Here is a 19,152-nt window from a genome sequence, read left to right as displayed (position 1 = left end):
TTTGTGACCTCTTCTTTAATCTTCACACTCATGTCGGTTTTGAACTTTCTCAAATTTTGCTTAATGGGTGGAAATGCTGGATCAATTGGCAATTTATGGACCACCAAATCGGTACTCAAGTCGGACATATCATCATATGGCCATGCAAAAATATCCTTATACTCAAACAATGCTTTAATTATCTCTTCCCTGATTTGCGGTTCAAGATGGACGCTGATCTTAGTTTCTCTAACATTATCTGGATCCCCTAGATTGATTCTTTCTGTATCATTCAGGTTAGGCTTGGGTTTTTCTTCAAAATGACTTAATTCCTTACTAATCTCTTCAAAGGCCTCATCCTCATCATATTCTGATTCATCGTCACACTCTATTTCTTGGATTATTATTTCAGAATTAGATTAACTTTTAAGACTAGGCCGAAGATTCCTCATACATGTCATGTCATTGAAATCAACATAAAAAGAATTGTACAGAGAAGAAAAGAAAACAAAACTATCAAGAGTGATGGAAAGGGAAATTGCATTTCATTAAAATAAAGGGTAACGGGGTTTGTACATCAACAAGCGAAAAATAAAAATCTGGGTCACAACCCTGGAATGACCCAGTTAGAAAGAAAAACAAAACAAACTACCAAGACTCCTTCCTGGTAGGGAGAGGAGTAGCCTTCCAATTGTTAAGCTTTGTGTCCGGCGCAACGAACACGTCTGCTTTGCTAGAACCTTCTCCAACTTCCACCATGTTCACATCATCAAACAACCTCTGGAACCTTTCAATTAACTCCTCATCAATGTGAACCACAGAACTTGGGACCTTCGTCACTGGGCGTTTCCTGGCATCGGGCTTGACAAAGGACCTGGAGAGATGGGGAACAGGCTTTGGAAGTGCCCATGCCTTCTGTTTCAACCTTTTAGCCCTTTTCACATCTGCCGCTGTAGGTTTGAATCCAAGACCGAACGTACCCAAATTTTCATAGAGGGACACTGGCTGTACGATACCCTGCAGAGATGCACCTAGATCTTTACCGGGCACAAAACCATTTTTCAGCATTTCAAAGGCCACCATGACTGATACGGAGGTTATCTTTGGAGTTGGAACACATTTTCCCTCTGGAACCTTCTCGACCGGCACTGTTTCAAAAACTTGATAGACCCAAGGCCCTTTGTCATCTTCAACCTCAATGAACGGGATAGAGGCATCACTGTGAGCACACAAATTATCTTCGCCATGCATGACGATCTCCTGCCTATCCCATTCGAACTTGACCATCTGATGCAGGGTGGACGGGACTGCTTTGGCGGCATGAATCCAAGGTCGTCCTAATAGCAAATTATAGGAGACGGCCACGTCCAGTACCTAGAACTCCATGGTGAATTCCACTAGCCCTATTGTTAAATCAAGCACTATATCACCAACTAAATCATTCCCTCCACCGTCAAATCCCTGAACGCAGATGTTATTCTTGTGAAACTTTTCATCATCCACTTTCAACTTGTTCAGAGTAAAGAGGGAGCAGATGTTTGCACTGGAACCATTGTCAACTAATGTCACACCTCCTTTTTCCGTCCCCGCAAGGGGTGAAGGAGTTTTTCCAATTAAAGGACAATCGAAACGGGATTTATTTATTTATTCAGAGTCTCCACTTGGGAGATTTAAGGTGTCCCAAGTCACCAATTTAATCTCGTATCGAGGAAAAGAATGACTCTGTATTACAGTTTGCGAACCAGAAATCCGGATAAGGAATTCTGTTAACCCGGGAGAAGGTGTTAGGCATTCCCGAGTTCCGTGGTTCTAGCACGATCGCTCAACTGTCATATTTGGTTTGTTTATCTGATTTTATACAATTATGAGCTCATGTGCAAATTTTTAACTCTTTACCGCTTTTATTATTATATTTTAAAAAGAGTGTGAACATCGTTTAAAAACATGTCTTTCGATTGCGTCACATGAAATGCACTCGCGATCCGGAACGCATTTTTATTCAATGTTTTGGGATTTGGATTTGGGTCGCATGAAATGCACACCCAAGTTTAAGAAGGTAAGATTATTAAAATGTGCGCCTAAAGCGATTAGCATATTATTATTTCTGGGTAAGGCCGTGGAATTTTGCTAAACGGCTCATCCTGAACTCTAAGTAATTTTAATTAAACATTTATCTAGGGGCCCTCAATTTGTGGGTTTTATTGGGCGAGGCTCATCTCATTTATTTTAAAAGGATAATCCTAAAGTGCCTACATTTTTTCTATTGAAATTGTCTCTACAAAATGAAAGAGAAAAGGTCTTAATTTATTTACATGCCTGAATTGTTATAATTGGGTTTCGAATATGATTCATAAATTCTGAAAATGATGCAAGCAGGGCAGTCCGTTGCCAATGCGGGCCCAGGCTCAACGTGTATGGCATAAACTAGACCTGGGCCATCTTATTCAAATGTTACTACCTAGTTACATTATACTAGGCATGTTCACAGTTTGTCAAATTAAAAAAAACTTAGCAATCTAATTTTAATTCTAAACCATTTACATGCTGAAATTAACCAATAGTATTTAACTAAACCACATTCCTACAAGTTCCTAAATGGTCTATTTGTTTGATGAACTAACGTGCTTTTTGAGACATGGTAATCATCCAACAATAACGAATTAACTAGACGGAGTTACTACACCATTTATTTATTTTTAGGCAATATATTGATAGTTCGTCCGTTAAGCTATCGTCAGATGTTCCACTATATATTTTAAACAGCTACATGATTCTGATTAGAGTAAGCTAAATAATTTATATATACAAATAAAATTCAGAATATAATTAAAATAAATTCAGAACTTCAACTCTTCATTTTTCGTATTCATGCTTCATGTTTCAGTTTACAATAACCAGCGTGTCAGTTGTGTACCTGATATTGGAAGCAAAAGAAAAGGGAGATCAACAGAAATTTAGTAGCACACAACAACAGCGACACCCAGTAACCAGTAACAACCAGCAATGAGAAACCAGTGACGGATTTTAAAACTCAAGATAAAAATCCAGAAGCACCAACAACAATCAACGGACCGAAGCAAAGGGAATTTTTTCAGATTTGAAAGACTAGTTAATGCTTAACCCTTAATTTCTGAATCCGTATATCAGAATATTTAGATTGTATATCAGGTGTATACTACTCACTCTTTTAATTTCCAGAATGTTTTTATTTGTATTTTTTGGAAGTTTTAATATTTTCGGAATTTTTCTCTCTCTTCAATATTCAGCTCTCTTTTTCTCTATTTTTTTTTTTCAAATCTGTCCAAGTCCCCCTATTTATTACCATCTTTCAGCAATTTTTAAAAATTAAAAACCCACTATCTTCCACTTATCCCCCTTTTAATCTCACTACCTAATGTTTTGTCCCCCATTATATTAAACAAATACATTATCCTCCCCCCATTATATCTTGTTCCTCATGCTTATATTAAACAATTGCATTATTCTCCACCATTATATCTTGTTCCCCATGCTTATATTAAACAATTGCATTATTCCCGATGCTTATATTAAACAAATGCATTATTCCCCACCATTATGTCTTGTCCCCCACAATGTATTATTTTAATATTATTAAAAAAATTATTTAATTTTAATGGACAAAGCACTCAAAATAAATAATTGTTCAAATTTTTAATTCCAAAAATACCCCTCCGCCCTTACTGAAATTACCATTTTACCCCTGAAAATACTGCATTTTACCAATCTAACCCGTCAGCTATAATCAATTCTAACCAAAATATAGCAGCTATAACCAATTCCTAATCAAATTTTATGAACAAATTCAAACTAAATGATGAACAACAAAGAAACAACTTGAATTATTTTGACTGAACAATTTTTTTTTAAACAACAAACCTATTTTTAGATTCATCAACAATAACAAACAAATATATTCAAAGCATGAGCTAAAATTCAAATTAAACTTAAACAAATAAATAAACAGATTCAAATCACTAAACTCAAATAATCAATTGATCTTCAAATTAAATCCAACAAAATTATAACAAAGATACATGATTCAAACTAAATCAAAAAATTAAAAAACCAAAACATAAACTCACATTAAATCACTAGATTAAAAACGAACTTCAAACAAAAAATGAACATGAATTAAATCTATATTAAACAACAAACATGGATGATTCAAGCGATTAAACTGACATATTTCTATATTACAACTAAATTCTTTTAAACGAATAAAAACAACCGAAGAAGAAATAATTAATTGAATTTCAACTTGAATCTAACAACATTAAAAATTTCTAAAGAAATACATAAAAATACATGAAACAAACTAAAGAAATAATTAATTAAATTTCAATTTGAATCTAATAACATTAAAATTAAACTAACAATTTCTTTTAATAAATAAAACACTTGAACAAACTGAAAAACTAATTAATTAAATTTTAATTTGAATCTAATAACATTAAAATTAAACTAACGATTTCTTTTAATAAAAACACATGAACAAACTGAAAAACTAATTAATTAACGATGAACACGAACAAAACAAGAATCAAACATGCACCGATTTTAGATCCGAGAATATCAAAACAAAAATACGGACAAAATGAAACTCAAACCCACTAACCGGATCGAAATGACGAAGAACTTGAATGAAAGCAAATCTGTTCGGAGACAATTATTGCACCAAAATCACTCGAATCTGCCCGAAAACTTAAACAATAGACGAAGCTCTATGGAGGGGTGTTTGGCGACGACGAGAACTGAAGCAGCAGCAATAAAGCAGCCATGGCCGCGCGAAGCTGGAGAAGAAGAAGCATCGAGCAGCAGCAACAAAGCGGCCATGGCTACGCGAAGCTGGAGAAGAAGAAGCATCGAGCAGCAGCAGTGACGGAGTAGCAGTAGCGGAGCAGCTGCTCGACGAGCTCGACGCAGCCATGGCAGCGAGGATGAAGAATGCAGCAGCGTCCATGGCGACGTGAAGCTGGCAGTAGCAGCACGTTGGAGCAGCAGCGACGCAACAGTGAAAGATGAAGAACGCAGCAGCAGCAGTGTCGGAGAAGAAGAAGGAGACGCGCAGCAGGGAGCTTGACGAGCTCGTCAATGGCGGAGCTTGGCAGGGTGGTCGACGGACTGCTGTGGTTGGGCGAGTGAGCTGGTGTTCAGAGGAAGAAGAAGAAGAAGGAGGACAGTCCATGGACGAGCTTGAGCTCGCCATGGAGAAAACAAAGCAGCAAGGGGCATCCATGGGAGCTTGACCTCAAGGGTGGTCGTTCATGGCGAAGCTTCGAGGGTGGTCGTCCATGGCTGGTCGTTCAGCTGAGGAAGACGGACGACGGGGCTGGTAAAGGCGATGGGGAAGGCAGCCATGGGAGTGTAGTCTGAAAGCTTGAATAAAGAGAGCAAGAGAGGGGCAGGTGGGTTTTTTTCCAACAGTGAATGCTTTAGGTTTTTTTTTTTTTGAAATGAAAGATAGGGAAATAGGGGTGTTGGGTCTTTGGGGTTATGGACTGGGTCGGCCCGGTTTGGAATGGAACGGGTCGTAGAGGAAGGTTGGGTATATTTGGGCCTGTGGTTCAAAATTGAAGAAGATGCCTAATTCCGATTTTCTTTTATATTCTTGCTCTCTTTTCTTTTACTTCCTAATTAATAAAACTAAAATTCTAAATTAACTTATAAACTAAATTAACTTATAAAAAATACTAATTAATTCCAAATAACTATTATCGCACATTTAAATAGCAATTAACGATAAAATCGCACAATTTAGACGTTAAATGCTAAAAATGCGACGTACATTATTTTTTTTATGATTTTCTCATTTTTGTAAAACAAACTTAAATAAATACTAAATGAAAATGCGACATATTTTATATTTTTATTAATTTAAACAAATAAACATGCACAGACAAAAATACAAATAATTATACAAAAATACCACAAAAATACAAACATTGCACACAAAGGAAAATTGTTTTATTTTGAATTTTTGGGAGTGATTCTCATATAGGGCGAAAATCACGTGCTCACAGCTGCCCCTCTTTGTCCGAAAACACGAAGGGTTTTCGTGCAAAGATAAAGTGAGCGGATACGAGCGATTTTTACCCGTTCGAGTACTCCGTGTGAAACATTTTTTTTTGAAAAAGATTTAACCGAACCTTTGCTTCAAAGGTTTCCTACATATTCCTGGCTAGAAGGGAATCAGGTTAATGTAGTTCGGGAAGTTTTGGTAGCTGGGACTACCATGGGAGTGCAATGTTACTGCTGTTGCATGTTGTTATCACTGCTTACCTATCTCCTTGTTACACCGTGCATAAAAGAAAACAAGAAGCTAGGCTAGACTACGGATCATAAGATCTCATCTATCTTCAACTTGTTCTTGTTGCCTTGCTTTCTTGTCAGCTTGTGTTTCTTCCGGTGCTTTTCTTCCGTGAATTTGGGGATGACACTGGCCTTTTGCTTTTCTGAATACCAGTTTTCATCATTTTGTTCGGTCCGCTGGGGATATGGCTTCCTTCATCAGATTTGTTATGCTGGGCATAATTTAATGTTCACAGACCGCTTCTTTCAAGACGCGTCTTTTCTTCCTTTTGACTCATGCGCTTGAATTTGTGCTGGGACCTCTTATTGCAACCTTCTGCTTTCCGGTGCTGGGGATTTTTATTGTTTCCTGCTGGGGATTCCTGTTGTAACCTTCTGCCTTCCGGTGGGTTACTGATTTCAAGATCTGCAGTATAATACTGAAAAGTATTCCTCTCGTTATACAGGTGGGTGCCTGAATGCAAAAATATGAAATGTATTCCCTCGTTATACTGGTGGGCGACCTAGGACATGAAATGAAAAACAGAAATGTATGCCCGCATTATACTGGTGGACGACCTAGAAAATGAAAGAACAGAAATGTATGCCCGCATTATACTGGTGGGCGACCTAGAACATGAAATGAAAACAGAAACGTATGCCCGTATTATACTGGTGGGCAGCCTAGAAATGTATTCCCGCATTATACTGGTGGGCGACCTAGAAATGAAAAAACAGAAATGTATGCCCGCATTATACTGGTGGGCGACCTAGAAATGAAAAAACAGAAATGTATGCCCGCATTATACTGGTGGGCGGCCTAGAAATGAAAAACAGAAATGTATTCCTGCATTATACTGGTGGGCGACCTAGAACATGAAATGAAAAACAGAAATGTATTCCCGCATTATACTGGTGGGCGCCTAGGACATGAAATGAAAACAGAAATGTATTCCCGCATTATAGTGGTGGGCGTCTAATGGTAAAGACATGAAATGTATTCCCTTGTTATACAGGTGGGCGCCTAATGGTAAAGACATGAAATGTATTCCCTTGTTATACAGGTGGGCGTCTAATGGTAAAGACATGAAATTCATTCCCTTGTTATACAGGTGGGCACCTAATGGTAAAGACATGGAATTTATTTCCTCGATTCTCCGAGAAAATTTTCACTTGTGGCAGAAAATTTTCTGCCCCAGTTCTGGCGATCTTTCTTATGGCGTGTCTTTCGGCCATCATCACCACTCTATTTTCCTGTTCAAATTAAAGAAAATTTAGTTAGTTTTTTTTCAAATATGGCGAGTGGTCATGTCACTCCTGATGGGGATGATTGTTCCCTTCCCCTTATTCCAGTTTGGCGTTCCCGAAACTTGTTGGTGATGATGTTATTCGCTGGGGATAACATTCTGCTGGGGATGGTTTTTCCATTTATCCCTTCCCCGTTCTGTATCTCAAAACTTGTTGGGGGTTGTTTTGCTGAAGATGGATTTTCCTTTCTTCCTTTCCCACTCTGTGTTGTCTGACCACCTCGGAACTTGGTCGATATTCGGTCGGAGTCCTGCTGGGGATCCTCTTGGAACTTGGCCCACAATTTCCTCAACATGTTTTTTCCGGTTCTTCCCCGTACTTTCCTTGCCATTTTAGACCAATATTATTCGGCCTGGAAACCAACGTCTTTTGTCTTATTGCCTTGTCTCTGGCCTGCCCTCTTCACATTTTACGTTGTACCATTTTGGCAACTAGTTGTAAGCTCTGAAAGACCTTTCTCAAAAAAAAATTCTGGAAAAAGTCTTTTAAACAAAGAAATGAAAAGATAGAAAAAGAGAAAATCTTTCTGAACAAATGATGGAGAAAAGAAAAGAAATGAACTTATCTGGGTGGTATAACCGATTCCAACGATCATGTCGTGCATTCCGGATTAATCAACCCAGTCTATTTGTGTCGATCAATCTTTCTGATGTCTTCACTTGCTGGGGATAAATAGGTGTCCACCTCTTTGCAAAATGCGGATCCTTTCCGCCAATCTATCTTGTCGCCTCATAGTGCCCTTCGCGGGGTTTTCACTAATAAGACTCTCTCATTTCTCTTAGTTCCCGTCGCCTTATGGTGCCTGTGAAGGTTTTCACCGATAAGACTCTCTCATTTTGCTTCTCTTAGTTTACGTCGTCTTATGGCGCCTGTGAAGGTTTTCACTGATAAGACTCTCTCATTTTGCTTCTCTCAGCTTACGTCACCTTATGGTGCCTGTGAAGGTTTTCACCGATAAGACTCTCTCATTTTGCTTCTCTCAGCTTACGTCGCCTTATGGTGCCTGTGAAGATTTTCACCGATAAGACTCTCTCATTTTGCCTCTCAGCTGGGGATTGGAGTGTTGTCGGTAAGATTCTCTCTGCTGGGAATTCTTATGGCTATCAATTCTTTCAGCTCAGGATCCTCATTCAGTCGGGGACCGGCGTGTTATTCTCGGCTTTCATTTGCCTGTCTTGGCACCTCTCGAATACTGATCGGGAGGTCTTTTTTTGGACATCAATAGGGGTTTTATGTGGGGCTTAAAAGAAAAGGATATAAAATTCAAAATAACTTTGATGGGTAAAACATTACAACTCTTGGAATCAAACCCCTTTTTTCCAAAATTTAAAAACATAACTTCTGCCCCAATTTTCTTGCTTGGGGAATTTTTGATTTTTGTTACATTATGACCGAGTTGTGAGGTCCCTACGTATCCTTTTTGAGGAATCAGGTCGAACGTAGTTCACTCGATTCCTTAGTTTTTCTTGCGACCTTCCTCTTTTTTTTTATTATTATTATTTTCTCTTTTTTCATTTTTTCTTTTTCATTAATGATTCCAAGAGATGGGTATAAAAGGATAAGTAAGGCTCAAAGGGGTAAAGCAAAGGTTAAAAATGTTTGGATATAAGAGAGAATTGCCTCCGTCATATCATTATCCGATAAGCACCAAGTACAAACAAACAAATAACCAACAAAAGAAATTACACATAATATCTCTTGACTGCATCAGAATTGATAGCCATGTTGATGCATCTTCCTTCGACATCTGTCAGACGTAAAGCGCCGTTGGATAATACTCTGGTCACAATATACGACCCTTGCCAATTCGGGGCGAACTTGCCTTTTGCCTCGATCTGATGTGGGAGGATCCGTTTCAATACTTGCTGCCCTACTTCAAATTTCCTAGGGCGCACCTTCTTATTGTATGCTCTTGCCATTCTCTTCTGATATAACTGGCCATGACATACTGCTGCCAAACTTTTTTCATCAATTAAACTCAACTGCTCCAGTCGGGCTTTGACCCATTCGTCATCATCAATCCCGGCCTCAGCGACAATTCGAAGGGATGGAATCTCAACTTCTGCTGGTATCACTGCTTCATTTCCGTATACCAACGAATAAGGAGTTGCACCTACTGATGTACGAACAGTAGTGCGATAACCCAACAATGTAAACGGTAACTTTTCATGCCACTGTCTCGACCCTTCTACCATCTTCCTCAAAATCTTTTTTATATTTTTGTTGGCTGCCTCAACTGCACCATTCGCCTTGGGACGATACGGGGTGGAATTACGATGTGTAATCTTGAACTGTTGACATACTTCTTTCATCAAATTGTTGTTAAGATTAGCACCGTTGTCCGTGATGATCACCTTCGGGATCCCAAATCTACAGATGATATGGGAATGGACAAAATCCACCACTGCCTTTTTGGTCACCGACTTGAAAGTTTTGGCCTCCACCCATTTGGTGAAATAATCGATGGTTACCAGAATGAACATGTGACCGTTTGAAGCTGCCGGCTCAATGGATCCAATGACATCCATGCCCCATGCCACAAATGGCCATGGCGCTGACATTGTATGTAATTCTGTCGGCGGAGAATGAATCAGATCTCCGTGTATCTGACACTGATGGCATTTTCGCACGAAACTGATACAATCATGCTCCATGGTGAGCCAATAATATCCCGCACGCAGAATCTTCTTTGCCAATACATACCCGCTCATATGGGGCCCACAGACTCCAGCATGTACCTCTGTCATCACTGTCGTGGCTTGACTAGCATCTATACATCTCAGCAATCCCAAATCTGGGGTCCTTTTGTACAGCACTCCTCCACTGAGGAAGAATCCATTTGACAATCGCCGAATGGCTCTTTTTTGATCTCCGGTGGTCTGTTCCGGGTATATCCCCATCCTGAGGTATTCCTTGACGTCATAAAACCATGGCTTGCCATCCACTTCTTCCTCTATCATGTTGCAATAAGCATGTTGATCACGAACCTGAATAAGCAACGGGTCAATATGGATCTTGTCTGGATGGTGCAACATCGATGCTAAAGTGGCCAAGGCATCGGCAACCTCATTGTGAACTCTCGGGATGTGTCTGAACTCCACTGATCAAAATCGCTTGCTCAAATCGTGCAAACATTGTCGATATGGTATAAGCTTTAAATCCCGAGTTTCCCATTCACCCTGGATCTGATGTACCAGAAGGTCCGAGTCTCCCAAGACCAAGACGTCCTGTACATCCATCTCTGCAGCTAAACGTAAGCCCAGAATGCATGCCTCATATTCAGCCATGTTGTTGGTACAATAGAAACGTAGCTGAGCTATAACAGGAAAGTGATGTCCTGTTTCCGAAATAAGTATCGCTCCTATTCCAACTCCTTTTGCATTCGCAGCCCTATCAAAGAAAAGCTTCCACCCTGGTTCCTCATTCAGTTCTAACTCCTCTATATGCATCACTTCTTCATCTGGAAAATACGTCCTCAAATGCTCGTATTCTTCATCAATAGGATTCTCAGCCAAGTGATCGGCCAATGCTTGGGCTTTCATGGTCGTCCTCGTCACATAGACAATGTCGAACTCTGTGAGTAATATCTGCCATTTTGCCAATCTTCCTGTGGGCATAGGCTTCTAGAAAATATACTTTAATGGATCCAGGCGTGAAATAAGGTAAGTAGTATGTGACGATAGATAATGCTTAAACTTTTGTGCTACCCAAGTTAGAGCACAACATGTCTTCTCAAGTTGAGTGTACTTATTCTCATAGACTGTAAACTTCTTGCTGAGATAATAGAAGGCTTGCTCTTTTCTTCCTGTGATGTCGTATTGCCCCAACACACAGGCAAACGAATTCTCCAGGACCGTTAGATAAAGGATTAATGGTCTCCCCGGCTCAGGCGGAACCAACACAGGTGGATTTGATAAATATCCTTTGATCTGGTCAAATGCCTCCTGACATTCTGCCATCCATCCTATCGCGGCATCTTTCTTCAGTAATCAAAAAATAGGTTCACAGGTTGCTGTGAGTTGAGCAATAAATCTGCTGATGTAGTTCAACCTTCCCAACAGACTCATTACTTCTGTCTTGTTCTTCGGCGGTGGCAAATCTTGGATAGATTTGATCTTTGACGGGTCCAGTTCAATACCTCGCCGACTGACGATGAATCCCAACATCTTTCCAGATGGAACACCAAAGGCACATTTACTGGGTTAAGCTTAATATAATACCTTCTAAGTCTTTGAAAGAACTTCCTTAGGTCTGCTACATGGTCTTCCTGATGCTTAGACTTTATGATCACATCATCCACGTACACCTCGATTTCTTTATGGATCATGTCATGAAACACAGTAGTCATTGCTCTCATGTACATTGCCCCAGCATTATTCAAACCAAATGGCATCACCCGGTAGCAATAAGTTCCCCACGGCGTAATGAATGCCGTCTTTTCCGCATCTTCTTCATAAATCAGAATCTGATGATACCCAGCATAGCAATCTACAAAAGATCCGAGCTCACGTCCGGCGCAATTGTCGATTAAAATATGGATGTTGGGTAAAGGAAAGTTGTCCTTTGGGCTTGCCATGTTCAGATTGCGGTAATCGACACACACCCTGATCTTCCCATCTTTCTTTGGCACCGGCACCATATTAGCCAACCAATCAGGATATCGAGTGACACGAATAACCTTTGCTTGCAGCTGCTTGGTTACTTCTTCTTTGATCTTCACACTCATATCCGTTTTGAACTTCCTCAATTTCTGCTTGACGGGAGGGCATGCCGGGTCAGTGGGCAATTTATGAACCACTAAATCTGTGCTTAACTCCGGCATGTCATCGTATGACCATGCAAAAACGTCTTTGAACTCAATAAGTGTTTTGATCAATTCTTCCCTGATATTTGGTGCAATGTGGATGCTTATTTTAGTTTCTCTGATATCGTCGGCATCCCCTAAATTGATGGCTTCTGTGTCATTTAAGTTGGGCTTGGCTTTTTCTTCAAACTGACTTAACTCCCTGTTTATCTCCTCGAAGGCTTCATCCTCATCATATTCCGATTCATTATCATAATCGACCTCTTGTATAGTTAGTTCAGAATCAGATTGATCTTTTAGACTAGGTTGAAGATCCGTTGTGCATGCCATGTCATTAGAACCAGTATGAAAAGAACTGTTCAGAAAAAGAAATGAAGGAAACAAAATTAAAAATAACATATAAAATAAGGAATAAAGAAGAAACTTTTTCGTTTTATTGAATTATGGGATAACAAGGTTTCACACTTTGTTGAGCAGTAATAAAAAGGAATCTGGATTACAACCCTGGAATAATCCAGAAAACAAAAAGGAAAATCAGAGCCAACTACCAGGACTCCCTCCGAGTAGGAAGAGGAGTAGCTGTCCAATTGTTGACATTAGCCCTAGGCCCCACAAACTGTATGTCTGCCTTACTGGAACCCTCTCCAGCTTCTATTGTGTTGACATCTGCGAACATTCTTTCTAAGCCCTCATCCAAATCTCCATCTGGCCCAATCAACGGTCCACGAATTTTCGGGACTGACGACCTTGTGACTCCTGCTCTAACAAAAGATCTAGAGAGACGCGGAACTGGCTTGGGAAGAACCCAAACTTTCTTCTTCATTTTCCGAGCTCGCTTTATATCTGCTGCAGTTGGTTTGAATCCCAATCCGAAAGTCTCTAAATTCTTGGGCAAAGAGACAGGTTGAACAATTCCCTGGAGCTCAGCCCCCAGACCTTTTCCTGGCACGAACCCATTACTTAGCATCTCCGAAACTATCATGACGGTTTCGGAAGCTATCCTGGGGTGTGGAATGCTTTTACCCTCGGGAATCTTGTTTGCTGACACTGCATCAAAAATCTGGTAAACCCAGGGACCTTTGTCATCGTTAGTTTCTATGAATGGCACAATGGCACCTCCCATGGTGCACGCAGTGTCTTCCCCATGCAGCACGACATCTTGTCTGTCCCATTCAAACTTGACCATTTGATGCAATGTGGATGGCACTGCTTTGGCCGCGTAGATCCACGGTCGTCCTAACAAAAGGTTATAAGATACCGAGGCATCCAATATCTGGAACTCCATAGTAAAGTCGACCGGGCTGATGGTCAACTCGAGTATAATATCCCTCACGGTGTCTGTTCCACTTCCGTCAAAACCTCGGACGCAAACGCTGTTCTTGTGGATTTTATCATGGTCAATCTTCAACTGGTTCAGTGTGGATAATGGACAAATATTTGCACTTGAACCTTTATCCACCAATGCCCGAGTAACTGCCGCATCTTCACATTTGACAATCAAGTAGAGAGATTTATTATGTTCTGTGCCCTCTACTGGCAAATCGTCATCAGAGAACGTTACCCTATTTACCTCAAAAATTTTGTTGGCAATTGTTTCAAGGTGATTCACTGAAATTTCATTGGGTACATGAGCTTCATTTAGTATCTTCATCAGGGCCCGGCGATGCTCATCCGAATGGATCAATAGTGATAACAACGAGATCTGGGCCGGTGTTTTCTTCAATTGTTCAACAACGGAGTAATCCTGCACTTTCATCTTTTTCAGGAATTCCTCCGCCTCTTCTTCTGACACAGGTTTCTTTGTTACTGCTGGGTTGGACCTTCTCAACTCCACGGGAGTAAAACACCGTTCCGATCGAGTCAGTCCCTGCGCCTCACAACTATCCTCCTCCACTTGCTTTCCCTTGTATATTACCACTGCCTTTTCATACTTCCAAGGCACAGCCTTGCTAGGCACAACCTTGCTATCAATCACTGACAATTGGACTACTAGCTTTATGATGACCGGTTCTCTGTAGACCCCTTTCACAACAACTGTGGGTGCAGATGATGCTCCCGATACTACCAACTTGGCTGGCTCTGGTTCCTTTGTAGTGGTGGATGGATTCTTCCCTAATATCACCACTGGCTTGACATCTTCCCCCTTCAACTATACCCCTACTTCCCCACCGGTTTATTTTTCTTTCGGAGTGGCACGGATCATCATCACTGTCTGTGAGGGTTTCTTTGGCTCCCCTCCTTCATGCACAAGCTCGATCATATGGGCTTCGTGGTGCTTTGGCAATGGGTTCTGGTTAATTTTGGGTACCTCCGGTGCCTGTACCTCGATCTTGTTGGTATCAATAAGATCTTGTATCGCATGTTTCAGCCTCCAACATTTCTCGGTATCATGTCCGGGAGCTCCCGAACAATATTCATATCTTACCGAGTGATCCATATTTTGGGTAAGGGATTTGGCAACCTAGGCTCAACAGGATTTAATAAACCCAACTGCCTTAATTTGTGGAACAAGGCAGTATAAGTTTCTCCCAACTCAGTAAAGGTTCTTTGACTCTGCAGTCTTTCATTTCTGGAAGCCGGATTTCCCCTGAAACCTGTCCCTGGAGGGTTACTATAGGCTCTTGGCGGTGGATAGGTGTTTTGTGGTGGTGGGTAGGTATTATGTAGTGGTCGGTATGCATTATGGGGAGCTGGCGCACGCCATTGCGGGCGAGCCGGGGGTTGAGTATATGTCTGGGCTTGATGGACGGAGAAATGTTGTTCTTGTGGTGGGTAGTAGGGTTGTGGAGGGTAATTTGGAATGTGTGGGTAGTTTAGATGATGGGGTCTGGGTTGGTAATGAGGGGAAGGACCTCTAGATCTGGACCAATTGCCTGCCTCTATTGTCGTGACCTCCTCTCTCCTTTTCTTTCCGAGCGCACCTCCCGTGCCGCTCTGAATGGCCTGAGTCGTTGCCTTAATTGCCGAGTGACTCAGGATCTTATTGGACTTAAGTCCCTCTTCTATCATACCTCCCATTTTCACCACTTCATTGAAGGATTTTCCAACTGACATCACCAAGTGACCGAAGTAAGTCGGCTCTAGAGTTTGTAGAAAGTAATCTACCATTTCTCCCTCTCTCATTGGGGGATCAACTCTGGCTGCCTGTTCTCTCCATCGGAACCCAAATTCCCGGAAGCTCTCTCCGGGTTTCTTCTCAAGCTTTAGCAATGTGAGATGGTCTGGGACTATCTCAAGGTTGTATTGGAAGTGTCCTGCGAAAGCCTGTGCCAGATCATCCCAAGTGCACCACCTGCTCGGATCTTGTCTTGTATACCACTCTAATGCTGACCCGATCAAACTCTGGCCAAAGTAACCTATCAGTAGCTCATCTTTGCCCCCCGCTCCCCTCATTTTGCTACAAAAGCCCCGTAGATGTGCCATAGGATCGCCATGCCCTTCGTATAAATCGAATTTGGGCATCTTGAACCCTGCTGGTAATTGGACGTCAGGGAAAGGGCATAGATCCTTGTAAGCCACGCTGACCTGGTTGCCTAACCCGTGCATGTTCCTGAAGGACTGCTCCAGGCTTTTAAATTTCCGCATTACCTCGTCCTGCTTTGGGCTCTTAGCCGGCTTTTCAATCTCCGCCGGGACCTCAAAGTGGGGATTATAGGTATGTGGCTCGGGTGCTTTGAATGTGAGTTCAGGGGGGTAATATTGTGTATTGTGAGCCTGAAACAATGGCTCACTAGACGATCTGTGCAATGGGGCTGGGGCAGGTGCCACAAAGACGGGAACATTTTGTGGAGGAGGATTCTGATTGGGTGGTGGAGCTTGGGGATCATAGGCCTCTCTTCCTTGATAGTAGTGATGGCTTGGGAAACTCGTTGAAGGACTGGGAGAGGGGTATTCTGACGTGTGTCCTGGTTGGAGAGTAGGAGTAACAGGTAATTCATGCCCCTTTTGGGCTCTAGCTAAGGCTATCTGCATTTCATTCATTTCCAGCCTCATCTTTTCCATTTTTTCCATGGCTTCCTTCAGCATCTGATTTGCCGTCTTTTTTGACCCAACACTGTTGTCTGAACCAGTCATGCTTTCTGGTATGGGCCCTTTTGATCTTGTTTGATAAGGTACGGTGCCAGCACGCTTTAACAAACTAACTGATATAGATTGGAAAAACAACAAACTTGTCAGTGTTAGAATCTTAACAGATATTGTAATTACACGTTGGGGGATGCCATGTTCTTAGGCAGTTAACCATTTCTAACATGCTTTTGCTCTGACCGCATGCATCATCCCGGCTTATTTTATTTGTACCTCTTTCGAGTGTTTTAGGGACCTTTCTTTTCTTCTTCTCTCTCTTTTTTCCTTTTTTAGTTACGATCGAATCCTATAGAGATTGCCTACGTATCGTGACCCCGCACGAATCAGACCAGGCGTAGTTCGTGCATCAGTAAAATAAAGACCCAATTTTACATTCTATTACCCAAATATGCTATTACAAACTGTTATTTGAAAGAAAACAAACGAAATACAGACTCCACACTATTAACAATGTTTGAAGAGAACATAGGGGTAGACAACAGACTCTGAAAAACAAACAAGTGCAGACTTGAACTAGGGATACATTAAAGCCTTGAATTTTGGTGCCCGCGAGGCATCGTTCGGCCTTTCCGCGTGCTTTGGTGTAAGATCCCTTTGTAAGCTTTTCAACTCATTCATGATCCGGTGGACGTAGCCCATGATGGAAGTAAGAAGGGTATCACGAGGTATTTGCTCACATGCTAGGCATCTCATGTAGATGTAGTGCCCAATCTCATCAATCCTACCTCGGATGTTATCCCTTTCCCCTAACAGTTGCTCTATTCGCTGGTTCTTTAGTCCCAGTACTTGAGCATTGTCGGCGAGTCGATCCTGAAACCTCTCCATTTGTTCTTCCATTCTGGCCATCACATCATAACAGTGTCTTCTGTCTGCTTGGGCATCTCGGACTTGTTTAAAGATCCGCTCCTGAAGAGTGGAGTTTGTTTCTCTTAATAGTCCAATGCTTATTTCAGAATCCCTTATGACTTGTTGTAGATGTTTTCTCCGTGCCATTGTACCTTTTGCCCATCTGACCTGCATTCTTGCTATGCAAGCCTCGGATCTCTCCAAGTCTTCTCGGCTTTTGCTGACTTGATTTCTCAACTCTGTTATCAACCTTTCATCAGAGCGACGTTTCTGTCGGTCGTTGTTACTCTTACTGACTTGGCGAATTTGGGCTTTTAGTGCCTGGTTTTCTTTGGTTAATTTGTTCTTTTCACCCTACTCCGAGGTAACTTGCACGCTGTTCTCAAATTTAATCCTTTCATCTTGTTGCTTCAGCTTCCCGATTTCAGCCCGGTAACCTTCCTTTCTCGTCAACCAACCCCACTGTTCCTGCGAATCATCCGTAAATTATTGGACATGAGCTCTTTTAGCAGGTCTCTGATGAATCTGGAACCTTTTCCCGAACCAAACATCGTACTTTGGGTCTACCTCACCCTTAGCCAGTTCTCGAACCATAGTCTTGGGCTCAAGGAATCTACATTCATGCCACAACTTTCTAATTTTTCCTTCGGGAAACACGACTCCTGGACTCAATTCTATGGCGTGCTTGCTTAGATCCTCATCAGTGGGAATTACTTGAAATCTTCCTAGTTGGCGCAATACCCGATGAGAAGCATATGGTTGGATACTGCGAACTCCCATCAAAAGAATATGACATTCCTCGGCCGCCATGTATATTACCTCAGTATCAGGCAACCACCCAAATGCCCATTCAATTTGGTCGGTTGTCATTGACCTTAATCGTGCAAGCCACGCTTCGACACCTTCAGGGAATACAACACCTGTCATCCGTTTCTCAAAACCACTGATACAATTTTGTTCGGTCAACCCGTGATTCATGTATCCTACTCGGTGACATAGGTGTTCTTGCATCCACAGCTGGAGTAACAGATTGCATCCTTGGAAGAAATTGCCTCCTTCTCGGCATATAGTTAAAGCTCGGTAGATTTCGGACAAAACCAAAGGGACCAAAGTACTGTTAATTTTCTTGATTGCAACATCAGCTATCCCTACAAGGCCTATCTCTATTTTCTTATCTTTGCGGGGACAAACCACGATACCTAGGAATGCTGTTATGAATGCCAAAGTACGTCTCGCCTCCCACTTGTTCCTGTTCCCAGCATGAGTTAGTCTGAGGTTCAGCTCTTCAAAACCCTGAGGAGTACCATATCGTTGATACAAGAATTGGAGAGCGCAGCATCCTCTCGACAAATCATCATTTTGCACTTTCTGACTAATGTTTAGCAAATCCAAAAACCCATGTGGAGATATCGGTCTTGGTGAAAGCAAATATTGTCCCCTTAATTTCCCATTCAATCCCGCATATCCGGTGATTTCCTCTAGTGTAGGTGAAAGTTCAAAGTCAACAAAACGGAATACATTGCGGGTTGGGTCACAGAACGGTATTAGATCCCCGAGGATATCTGTCCTCGACTTGATATTCAACAGATTGACAAAACCTCCTAAAATTCTTCCCACTATCTCTTTACTATCGTCTTTCAGATCATTCCACCACATGTGGAGTTGTAGAGGGGCCTCACTAAAGACTGAGAATGGTACATTTTGATTTGTGCTCATCCTGCACATTTATTAATGTGATTAAACAAAAGAAAATTTATTTGACTAAAATGATTTGATCATTTATCCTAAAAAAAGACCTTTCAGCACTTCAGGGACGAAGA

This window comes from Nicotiana tabacum, chromosome 11, assembly GCF_000715075.1.
Source record: "Nicotiana tabacum cultivar K326 chromosome 11, ASM71507v2, whole genome shotgun sequence".
Lineage (NCBI taxonomy): Eukaryota > Viridiplantae > Streptophyta > Magnoliopsida > Solanales > Solanaceae > Nicotiana > Nicotiana tabacum.
The sequence above is the reverse complement of the archived record's forward strand: the minus strand, read 5'-3'. Positions refer to the sequence as shown.